Source organism: Anastrepha obliqua, chromosome 1 (assembly GCF_027943255.1).
Source record: "Anastrepha obliqua isolate idAnaObli1 chromosome 1, idAnaObli1_1.0, whole genome shotgun sequence".
Lineage (NCBI taxonomy): Eukaryota > Metazoa > Arthropoda > Insecta > Diptera > Tephritidae > Anastrepha > Anastrepha obliqua.
In genome coordinates, this window is record NC_072892.1 from 159,519,256 (window position 1) to 159,538,418 (window position 19,163).

At 36.7% G+C, this 19,163-nt stretch overlaps 1 protein-coding gene across 2 annotated transcripts in view; it reads right to left on the reverse strand.

Moving 5' to 3' along the window:
* LOC129239011 (dedicator of cytokinesis protein 3) overlaps window positions 1-19,163 on the reverse strand; it is a 166,696-nt gene that overhangs the window by 115,709 nt on the left and 31,824 nt on the right. The window lies entirely within an intron of this gene.

The window sequence follows — 19,163 nt, forward strand, 5'->3', positions numbered from 1 at the left end:
AGCGGGTTGAAGCAGATTGCTTTGCGCGCCTTCTTCGTCCCTGAGAATCTTTCGAGCATTGACCAAAAGAGACATAGATCACTCCACCGTCGGCCGGATTAACAGTAAGAGGAATAAGCTTCCATGAGTATTAGAGAAAGAGCGCCCATATGGTGACGTCATGTGACCCATGCAATGGCCTCCCATAGAACATGAGCTCAATTAGACCACTTGGGTGTGGTTACGTGTCAGTAGACTACGTTGATGAACTGGCAATCATAGCAACGGGTAAATTCGACAAATAGGTCTTCAACGAGCTGGTAATTAGGAGATTTTTAAGCATTCGGCTTTTTTCAGGACTACAGTTACTGATAGGATAAACTCAGGGGAGGCTAGAAGGCACTTTGAAACAAGAGGGAACTTCAGACGTGCTAAGCTATTCTGTTATAAGTTTGGTGGAAAAGACATTAGATGTTAACTAGAGCTGGGAGAATGGGATAACGTTAAGGACTTTGACCCAGGGTCAGTAGCTGTCTTCACTGACGGCTCAAGATTAAAACGTAAAGTCGGGAGTAACATCCATTCAGAAGTGCTGCAGCCGAACCTAAGCCTAAGGCTACCTGGCTACTGTAGTGTCTTTTAAGCTGAGTTAGTAGCTACCAAAGAGGCTGCATTTTCGATCAGCAGCTTGTCCGTTGTAGCACAATCGATCATCATCTATTTGACAGCCAATCTGCCACAAATTCTAAAATTTAATAATAAATTCTGCCATAAATAGTGCTACAATACTTCTTCCAAAATGGCAACTGAACGAACGTTGTCTGGGTCTCTGAGCACAGAGACGTTCCTGGAAATTAGATCGCGAACGAGCTGGCAAGGAAGGGATCTTAAATCAGTCAACTCGGTCCAAGATGTGGATATCCCATTATCCTCAAGCAAACTCTGGATCAGGTCCGTCTACATCGCATGGGCCACATGTGAGGTAATTAGACGGATCTTTCATTCGTGCATCATCACTAGGCAATGCCTAATAGGAATACAAGGGAAGCGTGTGGGGTTTTCTTCTAAGAATCTCTGTCATAGGAACGAGGAGGAGGGGCCACTGTCTTCCTCTTGCCAGAACACGACATCGCTGCCTCCTTCTTTGGACGTCTGGTAGACTTGGAATCTACATCCATCCACAATTTGTCATGTTTTATCAGAAAGACAAAATGGTTTCACCACCTCGAGTCCTATGTGGGCTCTCTACATTCTCTTATATAAAAATACAAAAATAGGGTTTTTGCATTAGAAGGAATATTTTTTCTTTTATTGTATTCATCTTGTGATATTTAATTAAACAATTATTTAAGAGCAGTGATGGAAGTTAAAAAATGTTATTCGAAGGGGCTAGATAATAAAGATAATCCATCACCTGCATTGCACCGGCCGTTAAATATATTTACCAGCAGTGATAATCTGGAGTTGTAGCACCAGTGAAGGCAAAGAATAGCAAAATGCGCTCTGTCCAGTTGAACATAGTTTTAGTTATAGTCTAGACCATCCCAACTTGGATTATGCCATCTCATTCAGGACCAGCCAATCTTATTTACGACAAAAGTAAAAGCCAAAGCAACAAAATTATGCTTTCGATTGGTTTAATTTGAATGTACTGTTAGCCCTGCACGTCAATTCACCACTGCTGATCTTTTTCCATTTTTCGAAAAAGTGGACTGGAGAGCAATTTGGTATAAAATATATAAACAATAACTTCAAAAATAAGTAGCCGTGTTTTCTTTCTTGCTGAGGTTAGGTCGGGCTGGTTGATCTGTAAAAAGATCTCTTAGACGACTAGGGTCCTGCTGAGATTTATTATTATTAAAAGTAATGCTTGACGCACTGGCACATTTTTCATGGAAAAAATTAAAAATAGTACAGATACAGAAGAACTTTGTTGATGCGTCAAAGATTACCTTTAAAATATCTACAAGGTGAAGTCCAAAATAAACAAGACTGAGCTGAAATAGAAGCGACAGGACTTTAATTCTGATAATTTCGAGTTTATTTATTCAAAATAGTCCCCTCTGGCCTTGATAATCTGTTGTGCGCGATCTAAAAGCTTTTCGAAAGAGTGTTTCAGGTCATTGACCGGAATCCGAAATGTCTTTCAGGACTTCAGGATGTCGGTACAAACCTTTTGGACGGCCTCTACGGACGCAAACCGTTTTACTTTCATGGCCAAATGCAATTTTCCAAATAGTAAAAGTCAAAGGAAGCCTTATCAGACGAATTCGGTGACTGATTGATAGTTAAAATGCGATTTCTAGTCAAAAAATCAGTCACAAGAGTGGATCGATGAGATGGTGCATTATCAAGCAATAAGCGCCAGCTTCCTCCTTCGCGTTATTCGGGGTGAATTCGACGAATGCGATGCAACAAAAGCTTTAAAAAGTCAAGATGGAAAATTGCATTGACGGTTTGGCCCATTGGTACGAACTCCTTATGGACAATTCTCTTGGAATCGTAAAAACAAATGAGCATCGACTTGATTTTTGACTTCTCCAACCGCGATTTTTGGGTGGTGGCTCGTCTGGGGGATTCCATTCGGCACTTTGACTCTTAGTTTCAGGTTCATGTAGGAAAAACCACGTTTCATAACCAGTTACAATGTTCTAAAGAAAGTTCTCGTCTTTTCTCGCCTCTTCAGTGAGGTCTTTCGAATGTGTAATTCTGAGCAAGTTTTGGCACTCAGTTAACTTGTGCGTATTGAAACGTGCACAGACCTTGCGTAAGCCTCAATGATTAGTTCAAATCCGATACATCGATGTTTTGAAGAACTTCAACTCCAATTCCATGAATTTCAGCGATGATTTCGGTTCATTTTTGATACATTTACGAACAATTTCGATGGAGGTTTCCGTGATTACTTATTTTGGGCGGTCCGTATGTTCATTCTCATTTATGTCCGCACAACTTAAACTTTTTACCGATCTTAAAACAAAATTGAATATTAGTTCTTTGTTCGAAACTCATTTTTGTACCGATGACACAAACAGCCTGACACTTTAGACGCAATAACTTCGCTTCCATTGAACCGAATGTCACCAAGCTTCCACTGGAAGTCTGCTAGGAATATAACTTGCAACGCACTAACTCATTAAAAAGATAGCGTCATCAAATACGTTTTTATGACGTCAGTCTTGTTTATTTTGGACTTCGCCTTATAAACTCACGATACCCTTTAAGGGTTAATTTTATTTAAAATTTCTGTATGTCGTGTCAAAATTTCCATAAAAGCCTCCAAACTCTATCCAATTTTGTTTTTGAATAAATTTATTATTAATAAAAAAAATGATTTTGAATGATGGAATTTTTTATTCCGACCTTTACGCGCCTCCATTGCTTGTCTGTGTACTTTAGCTGTCAAGTTCACAAGAGTACGACACCATTTACAAAAAGTATAAATTTTCCAATAGAGTGATTACTTTTGCGCCACCTTATACATGAGAAATTCTAAAAATGACTAAAAATATAAAATATATTTTTTTCTATTTTTACAAAACTAGATTAATTTTTACCAAAACAAAAATTAAATTTTTCCGCTTTTATCAACGGGCTATAAAAGTTATTAAAAACAAGTTTCGCTCTGGAACATAAAACGCACCCTGTATGTAAAGTTGCATGCTCCTGCAAACCATTTTAAAGCTGATAAGCATTTAAGTAAGCAAACACGCGAGCAACAAGAGACAATCACACAGCAGCTATATTTGTATGCTGTAATAAGAAGCAACAGCAAGCCGGAATTAAATGAATGAAAATATTTACATTTACATAAAATGAGATGTCACGAATGCGTATTGAGCGCTTGGCGCCTCTGTTGAATGCTCCAAGAAATGCCACAGCAGAATAATCTGTTTTCATTTAAATTTTTATATATAAATAAAATTCCTCTCTTACTGAAATATATATCTGTGTATGTATGTATGTATGTATGGGCTTATGTATAAATGGAAATGGGTGATAATTTCAAGTTTCCGGTTAATGAGTAAGAATTCAAGTGTGATAGTTAAACTGATTGTAAAGGAACTTACTATTATATTGCACAAAACAAAAATAAAAAAAATAATAAAGCGGCAAGGAAGTGTAAAACGTAGAGAAGTTGGTCAATTTAAAGGTTTCTAGAAAAACACAGAAAAAACACATTCAGTGACCGACAAAAGTCTATATACACCCCCCATTTTCACTGGATTGAAGTTCAAAAACTTTACTGAAAAATGTGTTTATACAGTTTTATTTGAAAGCTTTTTCTAATCATTCTAAACTTAAAAAAATCCATACATTAACAAACTATGGCAAAAAAACCTAAAACCAACGAAAGTCTACATACAGTACAGAAATATCTTAAGTGTGAAAAACTTCCCTTAACTCTAAGTAATATTGCTTCTTAGTATTTAGTTGGTCCACCATTAGCATCAATTACAGCTTGAAGCCGTCGTGGCATCGAGGTGACTAAATTTGTTAACTCTGCAGAAGTTACAGTGAGTCACACTCAAAATTGGACACCTCACATATAAAAACCAATTTATTTTCTACACTTTTACTAAGACATAAATTCAAGTTTTCTATATTTATTTATAAATACTCTTCGATGAAGATAAATATGCAAAAATTAAAATCGTTTTATTCGTAACTAAAAACAAAAAAATTCATTTCATAGGTTAGGCTCCTTCTTAGAAGGTTCACACTCAAAATCGGACACTTACTTTCTAGTTCAAATAAATTATGAGCACATATGAGCTAATATTTCGTGGGTCTTCCTTTGTACTTTATTACTTCCTGTAAGCGACGTGGCATACTTTCAACTAGTTTTTTGCAGTATGTTGGCTCGATTTTTTCCCATTCCTCCAATACTGCTTGCTTTAATTGCGACTTACTGCTCACGCACCGTGAGTCGAGCCTTTTTTTAAGTTCCCCTCACAAATACTCAATAGGGTTCATGTCGGGAGACTGAGCAGGAGTAGCTAATACTTTTGGGCAGTTGTATAGTAACCAGTTTTTAGCATTCCAGGACGTGTGCTTCGGATCGTTGTCCTGGTAAAACATAAAGTTACTACGAATCCCAAGTTTTTCAGCACTGGTATGAACATTTTGTTTTAATAGGTTAATGTACCCTTTACTATCCAAGATTCCATCAATAATATGCACTTTTCCGACGCCAGCTCCCGACATAAAACCCCATATCATTATTGAGCCACCGCCGTACTTCACCGTCTTTTTAATATTCTTATCCTGCAATGCTTTTCCGTCCATTCTCAACACAAAACGCCACCCGTCTGAACCAAACATATTAATTTTTGTTTCATCTGTGAACAAAACCTGCAAAACCTGGTTCTTTTTCGAAATAAGTGGCTTTCGCCGGGGAATTCTTGCATAAAATTTGTTATTCTTACGAAGTCGGCGAATAGTTTCTGCAGAAACTTCAACGTTCTTTTCCTCCTGGAGTTGTTTTTTTTAGGTCTACGGCAGATATCTTAGGGTTTTGCTTTACTAATCGTAATATATATCTGGAGTTTCGATCATCAATTTTTCTTCTGTTTGTTAAGTTACGTTTTTTGTCACACACGTTACCTCTTCCCCTATACCTTTTAATAATATTATGCACTGTAGACATTTTTTGCCAATTATTTCACCAATCTCCCGAATGGACTTTCTGTTTTTGTAATTTCTTATAATAATTTCCCGCTCAGCAATATAACGGTATTTCGCCAATGAACTCTAACTGTCCCATTTTGAGTGTGAGTAGCTCACATTGCATTGTTGTATACTTATAATATATGCTGTTATTGTTTTTGTTTGAAGGGGAGTTTGTTGTTATAATTGTACTTCTAATATGTTAGTATACATAAATAAATAGAAATGAATTTAAATTTGTTTGTAGTTTCTTATTGGAGTTAAAAGTTTTCATATGAGTATAAAGTGTCCAATTTTGAGTGTGACTCACTGTATATTGAGTACTGAAGCGCTTGAAATCGGATTTTTTCTAATTTTTCGATCCCAGGCATGTTCAATACTATTCAAATCTAGGTTTTGCGGTGGTGTATTTAATTGCCTTGTAGCATGCTTTGGATCGTTATCCTGTTGACAGACCCAACCTGGACCCAGCTCCAAATCATCCACCGAAGATTTCAGATTGACTTCCAATAGTGATTTGTATTTATAACGATCCATATTACCTTGAATAAATACTAATCTTCCAACTCCTGATGCAGCAACAGCTCCCAAAACCATTACATTGCCGCCACCATGCTTCACTGTTGATACCAAATTCTTCGGACTCAGTGCAGTATTTTTTCCCCTCTCCACTTTTACTCTTCGATCGCTACCGAATATATTAAACTTCGACTCATCTGTAAACCTAGCTTTTTGCCAAAACTCCATCCCCTTTTCTCTGTGTGCTTTGGCGAACTCCAGGCGAAGTTTACGGTTTTTTTCAGAAATAAGACGCTTTTTAGTGGTGTTCTACTATGAAAGCCGTTTTTGGTCAGAGCTCTTTCAACAGCACTTGTTGGATGAGCTTGCTATATCCTGGGCCAATTTCGGAGCAGAAACTTTTCGATTTTTGTCCACTTCTTTTAGAATCGAGCTGACGTCTCTGCGAGATAGTTTGCTCGTGCGGCCACTGCGCGGCTTATTTTCGGTGGAACCACTATTTTTAAAGTTTTTTTACATTGGTCTGGACTGTTGCACGACTTAAGTTTAAGATTTTTGAAATTTCGCCATATGATTTTTTTTCTTTCCTGTGCTGAATAACTAAATTTCTAACGTCAACTGATATTTCTTTTCGCGGAGCCAGGATGTTTAGGATTCAAATTGCAACTAAAATCAATATTAGCAAAGAAACAAACATTAGAAAAGGAAAGAAATAGACAAACGGTATTTTACCGTTATCACAACATAGGATATCAGAGTATAAGCTAGGAAACCGGTTCTGTATGTACACTTTTGTCAACGTTGTTTTTGCGTTTTTTTAGCATAATTGTGTTGTTTTATGTTAAAGAATGGATTTGTTTTAGTTAAGTAGATTAGAAAAAGATTTCAAATGAAATTGCATAAACGCATTTTTAAGCAAAGTGTTTGTATTTTGTAAACAACGAAAGGGAGGGGTGTATGTAGACTCCTGTCGGCCACTGTAGTTTATAAACAAAAAAAACATTTTGACCTGTTTTGACTACTTTTCAGGTTTTTATTTTAACTTTCATTAACTTCTAATAAAAATAAAGTTCATTCCACGACAAATATCAAGTGAAATATTCGAACTTAGCCCAGTTATTATTATTATTATTCGGTTTTGGATTGAAGGATGAAGCTGAAAAGTGAATAATTACATTTGTATTGTAACCAAGTTACTGATGAAATTAACCAGGTGTGTGATATTTAAACCTGCTATATCTACAAGTGTAGCAGAAAACTGATAGCCCAGTTATCTGAACCTTTGCCCGACAAGAAGAGAGCAGCTGGGAAGAAGGTCCTGAGATGATTCCACCTCATGCTCCAGACAGCTTCTGCAAAGAGGATTTGACGCAACCCCAAATCTCACCACATGGATACCTATCGGACCATGTTCGGCAAGGATACCCACCAAATTTGAGAACTGCGGCTTTGTTAGCCTTAGAAAACCCTTCTCTGATCTACCCGTGGCTGGAATGGTCGCGTGACTTTGCACGTTTGCGCACTAATCCTGCGCTTGCTGAATTAACGAGAGACCCGATTTTCTAGGAATAGATCACAGGTTCTCGAGGGAACCAAAATTCTCTCGTTTTGCGAAGAAACAGTCTCCAGGGCCCTCTGCCGTGTAAATCCTTCAAACGCTTATCCTTCCTCTCCTTTTCATTCGCTTTGTTTCTGTGCTGGCGTCAAGGTATTGGGATGACGCAGTCTTGTATTCTAGTATAACTCTTGCACGTATTGAGTATTAGCCGAGGATGATAGATTAGGATTCGGAAGCAGACTTCTGCCTGTTCATTTCACACACTCCTCCAATCTGTAGTCGTTCAGACGGATACGAAGTAACATGGACGAAGGTTGCGTTGAGTTTTTTTTCGAATTTTTTCATCAACAAACCGCTGTCAGAACCCGTGTTACGTCAGCCAATCAGGTGATTCCTTCAAAATCGCTGGAAGCTGTAAAAAACGACAAACATTGCGTGCCTAGCCTAGACGTCGAGACAGTTATAAAGACAATTCACTTTTGAGCAACCGCTCAACGTTAACGGGATTACCAGCGCAGTTAATTCTGATAAAAATTGTAATGTGACAGACGGTTGTTACCCGGAGTAGTGAACAGCTCATTTGCTTAGTGGATAGTTTTGTCAGTAAAAGATGGATCGCAGAAGACAAATACTGGTATTAGCTGCCCTGATACTAAGAAATAATTTTTTATTTAAAAAAATCTTAAATTGCAATTTCTCAAACTGTAAACTAGCATTCCATCCAGTCTATCTTGTTCTTCTCTTTAATAGTTTCATTATTTTTCATTCACAATAGATGTTATCTGCCATTTTTCGGCACTGTTGCCAACGAAAATTCTCCTAATCTGCTTGCTCTGACTTCGATTCTTTCACGAATTACAACGAAACGTCGCCGAGAATTCGCCTGTTACGTCAAATCACTTGCCAAATTTACTGTCTTCGAAAAATCATATACAGTGACGAAGACAAGGAGAGAATTGAGAATAATACATAGTAGTGAAAAAGTGTGAATGTATTGCTATTGTCTTTGCAAAACTGTCAAGAACGACCCGGATTTATATCCGGCCAAGGACTGTCTTTCCAGCAGCATTCCTGAAACATTTATGGGGAATATTTATGCTGCGACATCATGCAACGTAGAAACCACAAGAGAGTAAAGATCAAAATACTCTCGGACAACCAATCAGTTCTAAAAGCTTTAGATAGCTATACCTACAACTCAAAAACCATCTTAGAATCCCACAAGGCACTCAATAACCTGGCATCCAAAAATAATGTTTCATTAATTTGGGTACCGGGACATGAGGGATATGACGGCAACGAAAAGGCAGACTTTCAAGCCAAAAAAGGGGCAGATGAAAACTTCATCGGACCTAGTCCTATGTTCGGATTCAACAAAAAAAACCTGAAACAAAAAGTAAAATACTGGGCCAAAACTCTATTAAATCAGCATTGGAACAACCTAGAGGGTCTTAGACACTCCAAAAAGTTCCTAAGTTTCAACGCTAAAAGAGCTAACATGGCCCTCACGTTAAACAAAAAGAGCAGTCGCACTCTCACAGGCGCCCTCACGGGTCACTTCACGTGCAACAAACACTTACATAAATTAGGCATAACTAACACCAGCACCTGCAGATTTTGCTGCGAAGATGAGGAGTCTATAGAACATCTCATTATCGAATGTCCGGGGTTGACGCATAGAAGGAAAAGGTTTTTAAACAAGTCCATGCTTACAGATGAAGACCTTCAATCACTCCCTCAGAAGGGGCTGGTACAATTCATAAGCATACTTAACAGTCAATAGACAGCATAGGGTGCACAATAGATCAATATGGTCGCAGTGCTAAAGGGCCATACCCTAACCCTTTACCACCATTAACCATTATGCTGCGACAACAACAACACTTTCCCCTCAGTTCTCTCTCGTAACTCATTTAAAATTATGTCACTGCAAAACTACTCCTAAAATTCCACTTCAATTGCATCAACTTATAATCTTCTATAAATTAGGCTTCCTTCTCATCAATAAGGATTGCATCTAACATCCCCTTATTTTCTATTAAACCAATAACTAAAACCTAAATGGAAGCACTGCAGCTTCAATTGAATGGAAGACAGACAGCCCGCTCTCCAACTTCAACACAAATCAAATTTAGAATACCAACTGGAACTGGATCAAGTGAAAACTAGAAAAATCACACTTTGTAAAGCTCTGTACTTATTGCTATCTGCACGCACAAAGTGGAGTCGCTGAATGCGTCTGCATGAACAAAACAAAAACAACACACAATTTACACATGATTGGCATCATCTTCGGAAATGCACTGCCAAGAGGCTTTGACCTAAAGTCGGCGACATACTGGTTGTCATTTGCGCTCTTGTGGCAAGGCAGTTTGTTGGCACTGCCAGCTTTGTGAGTTCAAATCATAAATTAAATTTGTGTAATGCGCGTAAACTCACATTCATGCACACACACGCACACATGCACGCATGCATGCCTATAAGCGCGCAAATAGGAATATGGCACAAGGAAGCAGCTACACTTTGTCATCCAAGAGTAGATATACATACTTGAAGATACGAAATTATGTGCATGCATTTGTATGCGTTAATTTACAACAAATGGGCACGTACATGCACACTTAAGCAAGTTATCGTAAACGCGGCTCACCACAACATGAGAATTAATTAGGTTAATTAGAATAAAGTATGCCGCGACCACCGTCGATGATATATGAAATTGCATTAACCGCTGGATATTGAGCAGTAATGGAGTGGTAGGGAATAGGAGGCGGTGGTGTGTGGAATAAGTGGATGCGCTGTATGAAAGGTCTTGGGTTAGGAATATAAACTCTGCAGGTTCTTAAGTTTCTTACGGTAAGTTGATTAATGAAAATTAATGGTGTTTGTTTTTCTCGTAATGTCGCATTTATTTGGCTCTACGATAGAGCTGTCAAATTGTCGTGTTCTTCTCTTTAAAAAAATATGGTTCAAACAAATGTGTAATAAAGGGTTTTCCAATAACAGGTGTTATTTAAACATATAAAAGGCAATCGAGAGATGATTAACGATAATTTTTTATGGCCGCAATCGGATGGTATTGATCTGGACAACGTTTATTTTCAACAACACAGCGCTACGTGCCACACAAGCAACGAAACCATTGATCTTTTACTGGAAAAGTGTTATCTCTCGAAGAGGTAATGACAATTGCCCATCGAGATCTTGTGATTTAACACCTTGTGACTTTTTTCTTTGTGACCACGTGAAAGAAAAGATCTACACTAACAGCCCAGTGCTGATTCAAGACCTCAAAGATGGAATTCGTGAGGCTATCGAGAACATAGGGCAGCTACTTTGCAATTCGTTTATGGAAAATTTCATGAAAAGGATATTGTCCTGTAAGCGTGGTCGTGGTGGTAATTTGCCTGATGTTATTTTTCACTATTAACGCCATACCTTCCTATTTATAATGAAATAAACATCCGATCATTTATATTAAAAAATAACATTTTTCTTTGAATATCAAAATAACACCTCTTATTGGAAAACTCTTTATATTTCCACCAAAATTTCAAGCTTTTTGGTCAGAACTTCTCAGACTAACAAAGCCGCAGCACTCAAATTTGTTCGGTTTCCTTACCGGTCATTGTCCGCTAGGTGTCCATACGGTGAGACTTCCGATTGCTGAAGTCTTTTCAGCAGAAGTTGTTTGGGGGACGAGCCCTAAGATTCATATATCTGGGCTCTCACTTTTTGCTACACTTGCGGATATAGCAGTTTAAGTAATACGCACCTGGTGACTTTCAGCAGCAGATTGAAGTGGTTATCCTAATTAGTCATCATCCTCCTTCTTCCTTTTCTTCTCCTTTTTTGCAATCGTTGGTTTTTTCCTTTGTTTTTTTCCTAATTTTTTTCTTTGTATGTCATCACAATGGACGAATTTGATTTTTTGTCCAAGTGGGTCCTCGTCTGGACAGCCATTTATCCTAGTCAGAGTTTAATTTTGTTTTTTGTTTTTTTGCAGAACATCAAATTTTGGCTTAATATTCCGCAAGATTGAAGTGACTGAAAATTCCCATTGATTTTAAAAAAATTCTTGTGTGCACTGTTGCGCTTTTTCTTCTACATAAGAAATTCCAACATTCGTTATATGGACGCAAAACAAAAAATTATCAAACACCAACTCGACCCCCTTTCAGCTTGCACAGATTGTACGAAAATGGAATAAGCTACACACAAAAAAAAAAAAAAAATTAAAAAAAACTAAAAAAAACAAAAACTAAAAAAAACAAAAACAAAAACTAAAAAAAACAAAAACAAAAACTAAAAAAAAAAAATAGTTAAAACTTCGCAATTGGTCGTGGTTGCAATTATCTGGCCATCACTCCAAAAATGTCACATTTATTCTGCTCTGCTGGTGAAATGGTTGAATATTTCCACGGAAGTTCAACAAATTTTCTGGTTGTCAATGTTGTCTATTTTCTTTTACATAAAAAAAATTCCCAACATTTGTTATATGGACTGAAATACAATTATCAGAAATCAACGCCACTTTTAACTTGCACGGGCTACTGCATACAAAAAACAAAAACAATGTAATTTAAAAAAAAAGTCAACATTGCACTATGTCACATTGCTATTATTTGGCCATCACTGCAAAAATGTAGCATTTATTTCCGCTGATGTTGAACAAATTTTCTTGTTGACAATGTTGCCTATTTTCGTTCACATAAAAAATTGTAAATATTCGTTATATGGACTCAAAAAAATTAAAAAAAAATTATCAAAAAATCAACTCAATCATTTCAGGCCATTTTCAACTTTCACAGAATATACCAAAATTTTATTGTTTCATTGGCAACAAAACAGCATACTAACTAAAAACAAAATAAAAGAAAAATAGTTAAAACTTTGCTCAATTTCGCTGCTATTATTTGACCCCCACTCTAAAAATGTTGCATTTATTCTGCTCTGCTTCTGAAGTGGCTGGAAATTTCTATTGATTTTTCATAAATTTCTTGTTGACAATGTTGCCTATTTTCTTACACATAACAGAATTTCAAACCTTAGTTATATGAACCCAAAAAAATTTATCAAAAATCAACGCGAATTTTTACCCACTTCCAACTTGCACAAATTGTACCAAAATTGTACGGGCTACACAACTGCATATCCCACCAAAAATATTTAAAAACTAAAAAAAAATTTTTGAATTTTGCATATGTCACGCTGCATTATTTTTACCACCACTGTATGTACGAGTACCAATGAACACGATTATGAGACAAGTTATTTGCGAAATTGCATCATTTAGTTTTTAGCTCATCAAACTGTAGCCTTTGTCTAATATATCCATATTAATTGATCCAAAGGTAATTTAATACTTTCCCTGAGTGGGCACTACACTATGGCCATTTATAAATCAACTTTGTAATAACGAAACAGAAGTACAGAAATGTGTAAGTATCTTTATGCGCCAATTTAATTGAGCTATTATTGGTTTACATCACTACCAGGGTGCGCCTTATTATTACGAGTATTGTGTGTATGTAGCTGTGCTCAATAGTTTTAATAAAGTGCCTTTGCAAATATTTAGTTTAGGAAATTTTTACGCTTCGGAGTTTAAAACTGTAGCAATTCTTAGTTTGTGTTACCCGATACTACTATTTCTTAGGTATACAAATTGATTTATGTTTAGCGGAAAATTAAGCGGGTAGAGCTATGCTGTGCATGCCTTCGCACATACAGCGTCGAATAAAAGATATTGAACTGATACTTAGATATAATTCATCGCTCTGTATATTTTTGCATATATTACTGAATTCAGCTGTTAGACATTATAAAGTAAGTAAAGATACAGCTTTAAAAATTCCTGAACAAAAATATACATATACGCGGCCCATATCACTTTTAAGTTAAAAATAATATACAAAACTAAAAAATTTTGGGACAAAATATATGAACTATGATAGAGTCATCATCACTATAGCAATTACAGCTCGGGGTGCTTCCTTCATAATCGCGCTCCATGAACTAGAGTATATTAATCAATATTTATTGACAGTAATTGATCATGCAGCATTCGCAAAATTGGTTTAAAAAAAGAAGTCGGACATTTGAAATTATTGCCATTGTTTGGCGGGAATTCCAAATATAAATTTTCTCTCGGTAGAACAGTGCAAAGGAAGAACCAAACCTAATAAATTAAAATAAAATTTCAGTCGTGTTTTGTTGAATAAATGTCCAAATTGGAAACCTGGGTAGACAGCGTGGACGAAGGTCAATTGAAGTCAGAAATTTAATTATTAGTCATCATGAAAAGGGTAAAAGCGTTCGGGGAGTCGCAGAAATAGTGTATAGACCCCGTTCCTCTGAATACGATGTGGTAAAACGTTTCAAAGAAACAAAATCCGTGGAAAATTAGAAGAAATCGGCACGACCAAAACTGTTTTCGGTTGCAGATGAATGGTGAATAGCGCAACAGATTAAAATAAATCCAAAATTGAGCGCTGCTAAGCTCGCAGCAGAAGTCGCCCAACACCTTAATATTGACGGCAACCCCGAAAGTATAGGTATAGTGTTGCGAAATAATAATTATAATGGAAGAGTTGCATGTAAAAAACCTTGCACCAGCGAGATTAACCGACGCAAGAGAATAAAATTCGCAAAGCGTTATGGGGATAAAGATTTCCAGTGCTGGAAGCACGTTTTACTTGCAGATGAAAGCAAGTTTAACATATAATATTTAGGTCAAATGGGCAATCATATTTTGGAAAATAGCTAATGAAGACTTGCTGGAAAAAAACTTACGTCCGACAGTTAAACATGGGGGTGGCTCGGTAATGGTATGAGGCTGCATATCTGCTGCTGGTACAGGAAAGTTGTGGCTCATTCAGGGCAATATGGGCCACAAACAATACCTAACAATTATGAAAGAAAATTACGTCCAAAGTGCTGAAAAGTTAAAAATAAAGGACAATTTCCAGTACTATCAAGACAACGATCCCAAGCACTTGAAACACCTCCACAATGTCCAGACATCAATGTAACTGAACATCTGTGGGCTTATTTGGAAAACCAACCGAATGGAATGCTCTAGACGAGCCACCACCCAAAAAATTGCGTTTGGAGAAGTCGAAAATCAAGTCGATGCTCATGTTTTTACGATTCCAAGGGAATTGCCCACAAGGAGTTCGTGCCAACGGGTCAAACCATCAATGAAATTTTCTATCTTGGCGTTTTGAAGCGTTTTTTGCATCGCATTCGTCGTCGAATGCCGCGAAGGAGGAAGCTGTCGCTTATTGCATGATAAGGCACCATTTCATCGATCCACTCTTGTGACTAGAAATCGCATTCGCCCCTGTGACTTCGTATTCGCCCCTGTGACTTCTACCTATTCGGAAAATTGTATTTGGCCATGAAAGGAAAACGTTTTGCGTCCGTAGAAGCCATCCAAAAGGCTAGTGCCGACATCCTAATGGACACTTCGAATTCCGGTCATTGACCTGAAACACTCTTTCGAAAAGCTTTTAGATCGCGCAAACAGTTCATCGAGGCCAGAGGGACTATTTTGAATAAATAAACTCGAATTTATCAGAAAAAAGTCCTTGTCGTTTCTATTTTAGCTGATTTTTGTTTATTTGTTGGACTTCACCTTGTAGTTTGTGCTGCATGTCTTGGCGAGTTTTAATACACAATTTAAACTTTTGTTAGCAATATCCTTCAGAGCTTAGGTTAGTTTGATCTGGTTGGCTGAAAGCCATCACATAGACCTTTTCTTATTTACCTGAAACACTTTTTCGAAAAGCTTTCAGATCGCGCAAGACAGTGTATTGAGCTCAAATGGTAGTATCTTTGGGTACAAGGTCTAACCGCGAATCTCGGTACCACGAGAAACAGGAGCCCTTAGAGTTCGGTCTGACCTGTTCTTGGGAACGGCGCCTCGGGGAGGTTTTCTTAGTGGCTGTGTTTAATACCTAAAACGCTGGTAAATATTTTCTGGTTAATGTGGAGTTGCATTGCAACCTGGTGTCGGGCCCCACTGGAACGGCAAAGGTTGAGCCTTGAGCCCTAGCAAGGCGGTTAGGTTAGTGTGTCCGCACCACACTGCCAATTGGTACCAAGACCTATAATTACTTAGAACCATAAAATAACACTGAGAACAATAAATGGATACAAAAATAAATGAAATAAATACTTTGGGTTCTGATCAATAATATTTGATAATAATTGATCCGTGTGCTTTTGAGCACCGTGTGTTTAGGCCGTCACCGCCAGGTATTCACGTAAAAAACATCGGACGTTGACCGTCGTCGAGATAAGAGTAAGCGGAAAAATGACAAGTGTTAATAAGAAATTTTATACTCCTCTGGAGCACTAATTTTCATATTTCCGAACAACTCAATATGAGAACGATTGCTCCTATTTTGCAACCATTCTTTTATCGAAACCTGTTTTTTTTTTCAATTTTTTTTTTCTTAGTGCACATGTAAATAGCTGCAAGAGCAAATCGCGTCATCCGCTTTTTGTTTTGGGTGTGCTATGGACTAGAAACAAATCGCTGGGAATTGTGCCCTGTTTGTGGCCAGCTTAAACAGCCGTCCAACTCATTATACAACGTTTGGAGTGTGCATACTCTACATCAGATTAGATTCTTCTTAATTTGCTTTACTAAGTTTGTGAATATTTTAGAGTTTTGTCAATGCTAATTCTCAGGTTAATGTTTTTTATAAGAAAGGGACTAAGTGGACACAACCTAACAATATTCTAAAATAAGATTGGGTATTGTTCTCAGGTATTTTGCAACGACTGATTTGACTTAACATTGGACATTTTTTAGCATTATTTTCTCTCACTAGCATAAGACTGCAATAGTGAATATAATGCGGTCATCACTTTTCCAACTGCAAGGTGATTTTCCAATCTAAACTATGCGAATGTATAGATTTTTGACGGCTATTGATACTTGTGCCAAATTCCATGCCATTGTCTCTATTGGTTTCACAGTGATGTCTTATATTTAGTGTAATTACTCTAGACGTAAACTTAACTTAAGTCACGTAAGAACTTAAAGGTGTTTACTAAAACTGTCAAATCAGCCTAGGCATACAGAATCATGCCAAATAAATAAGAGAATGGAATTTTTGTATAAGCTTTTCCTCCCAGTTTTACTGAGCTCGATCAATACTCCTAACAAAATGTAATTCCTAGCTGCTGTAACTCGATGCTTATTCTAAGTCTGGTCCCCTACTCTCACTCACTTTAAAAGTTACACAGTTATGATAAAAAAACCGTTCATAACTAGTCTGTACCTGCATTAGCAATTTTTAAAGATGCCATCAAATAAATTTATGAAAAAAATTACTATCACATACAAAATTTTGAAGGCTTATTAAATTAAGAAGAAATTAATCACATGATAGCATGATTCTCTCACCGCTCTCAACTTGACGTAATTGACGTAACTTAAGAATGCAAACTAGAGAGCTTTTTTAATTTCTTAAAGTTGGACTAATTATTTATGGATGCTTTCCAAGAATGATAGAAACATGATTGCGCCCATCAGAGAATGCGTGACGTCCCATTAGCCGAGTTGTGCAGTGTTACCAACCATTTGCTCTTCGCAATAAATTTAGTGCTTTTTAATATATCAAAATGCGAAAATTTTTAAGTTGGTGTTTATTACTTATTTTTAATTTAAAGGTACTGAAACTATAAGTTAAAAAAAACTTTATTATTAAACAAAAGAATGTTAAAAAAGGTCACTCTGAGAAGATTTTAGTGTTAATGAAAATTTGTTGGTTTTTTAATGTGATGCAAGAATATTAAATATCTCTCTCTCAACTCTTCTTCACCCTCAAAACCTTTTTAAACATTTTAAAAAGCGTTTGAATTTACTGAATGCGAATTAAACCGATAGAGAAAACACTGAAGAAACCATAGCGACATTTTTACACAAAATTAACTTATCTTGTTACATAACCTGAAATATAGCAAAAAATCGTTCTCTTAACAAAAGGGTTTCTCTTAACATAAAACTCATCAATCAAATTGTACATAACCATAAAACATTTATTTAAAAAAAACGCACATTTTAAAGACATTTTGTCACGCATACAAAGTTCTTTAAGTGATTCGATAAAAATTTGGTATTTTATTTTCTTTAAATGGGCATTTTAGTGCGTTTTTATATACAAAGTTAGGCAACACTGCAGTAGCGAGTGAGAGAATTGCCTGCTGAAAGGAGAAGAACACCAACAATAACCGCAGTCGCGGTCAATGCGACCAGATGTTAAAAAAAAGGTAAAGCTAAATAAAACTGAGTGAATTATTGAACTAATTTCCAAAAAATGTATATTTTACAAAATTATAAACATTACATTTTAATTAGAACAGGCTAGAAAAAAGTCCTGAAGAAAGAACTCCGAGACTTAATAACAAAAAAATGCTAAATCAAGTTAGGAAAATGCTAATCTGGCCATACTGGTGCTAATACGACGTCACTCATTGCCAAATTAGCTGAGAGCAAAGTAACGGTACCACAATAGGCGCCATCTCATTATTCTTTCCATTTCCCAGCTTGCTCTTCAGTTGGTTAAGTTACGTTTAAGTCTAGAGTAATTTTATCATTAGTTTTGTGAGCAACTAACAACTAATTTGCGATTTTTACAATCTATGATTCTATTGAGCGGAGAAGTTGCATTGAATTTTGTTGGAAGCATTGAATTTCGGCAGCAGAGAAGTTCAGAATGTTGACAAACCACTTCGTTGGACAGGTCTTTTTGAATAAAATAAGGCCAAAGACATCAATTGACGAATAACACATCAAGGAAATAAAGAATTTCAATTGACTTGAGGCCAAGTTAATATTGTTACCATATCTTATTTATATTGTACATACAGTCACTCACACCTCACTTGATACAGATACGATTTTTTTGTAAAGTGTTCTATAGTAGATTTCACAATATTTTGCGAAAATGTAAAAACAGAGGAGGCAGATATTTTATTTATTTTGTTTTATTTCATTTCTCATACAAAACTCATATCAAATACAAAACAGCGTCCACTCATCCACGCAAAAAAAAACATACAGAGAATTCACGCCGCAGTTTAAATTACACATTGCCAAGACAATAAAATGGGGAATTCTTTGAGTATACTCGCAACTATTTATTTACCCTGCATTTAGCTCCTGCCAGTTGGAATCAACCGTGAGGTTCTGGACCGTGAAAATCTGCTGCCGATCCCGCCCTAGCGAGTTCATCGGTAATTTCATTACCTTTTATTCGCGAGTGACTCGGAACCTGGACCCAGCAAAGTACAATTTTCTTTGTTGTACTAAGTTTGTTTACGTTGCTAAAGCAATCGTAGACTAGTTTCGATTCCACAGAATTTGAAGGTACTGCTTTTAATTCTACAAAATGGTCAGCATATTCAATAGCACTAAAGCTTG